This window comes from Echinops telfairi, unplaced genomic scaffold, assembly GCF_000313985.2.
Source record: "Echinops telfairi isolate 266 unplaced genomic scaffold, ASM31398v2 ScPeMD7_3533;HRSCAF=4204_0, whole genome shotgun sequence".
NCBI classification, from domain to species: domain Eukaryota; kingdom Metazoa; phylum Chordata; class Mammalia; order Afrosoricida; family Tenrecidae; genus Echinops; species Echinops telfairi.
The window spans coordinates 25412949-25414130 of NW_022107431.1; positions in this window are offsets into that span (position 1 = coordinate 25412949).

Below are 1182 nucleotides of genomic sequence, written 5' to 3' on the forward strand. Positions count from 1 at the left end.
CCCCCGCCCCCACCCCACCCCCAGCCAAACAAAGGAAGCTATTTTTAGAGGCCCATATTGGACTCTTTTGAGAAGGGTATGACACATTTTTTAAGTTGATTATGTTTAAAATAGAAACACATTTCTGCCGGGCCCGAGAACAGCCCTTCAAAGCGAACCCGACACCTCCCTTTTTGTTCCACTTCTGAATAGACCGAGCTGGTGGCGAGGAGCAAGCCGCGCTGCTCCGGTGGACACTGGGGGAGTGAAGGAATGCAGCGCGGCAGCATCTTCCCCTCCGTGTCCCAATCACCCCTAGCTCTGGACAACTAGCCGGGGAAGGGGGCCAAGTCACTGCTTAGACTCCGGGGTGTCCAGCTGGCCTTCCTCAGGAACACGGGCAGGCCCGCACACCCCACCCGCGCCCGCCCTCCGAGCCTGGGCCAAGGCCAGGGCCAGGTGGAGCCACCGCCTTTCCCACACGAAGTCCAATGCCAGCCCCATGGGGCGCTCCCCTCAACCCACAGGACACAATTCCCAGAGGCGGAAGGGAAACTAACAAAGCTGGGGCTGTGGGGTGGACCCCCAATTCCTGGGAACCCTGTAGGCTTGTCCCAGTCCAACTGCTGTCCATAGGAGTTTTCCAGGGAGAGCTGTTTTCATTTTCAAAAGTAGATCAAAAAAGCATAAACAAAAATAAAAACAAACCCAAACTCAAGCGGATGGCCACCCTTAGCAATCCTCAAGGGCAGGGTAGACAGGGCCCTGTGGGTTTCTGAGACTGCAACTCTTGAAGGCAGTAGAAAGCCCAATCTTTATCCTGTGGAGTAGCTGGTGATTTCGAACTGTGGACCTTGTGTTTAGCAGCCAAAGACTAAGCACTACACCACCACCCCCAACACACACAGAAACACCCCCTTCCCCTCAATGTTCTGCTAGTTTCCACCCTTTAGGACAGAGTAGGATTGCCCTGCTGGGTTTCTGAGGTGGTGAATCTTTAAGAAAGCAGCCAGCCTCATCTTTCTCCCGTGGAGTTTCTGGTGGGTTCTCATCACCAAGCTTTTATTTTTTAATCATTTTACTGGGTGGGAGCTCCTTCAGATAGGGCGACATTCCATAGTTCAGTCACATCAAGCTGTAGTGTGCACTTGTTACCACAATCACTGTCAAATCATTCTCCTTCGTCTTGACCTCCTTGATATC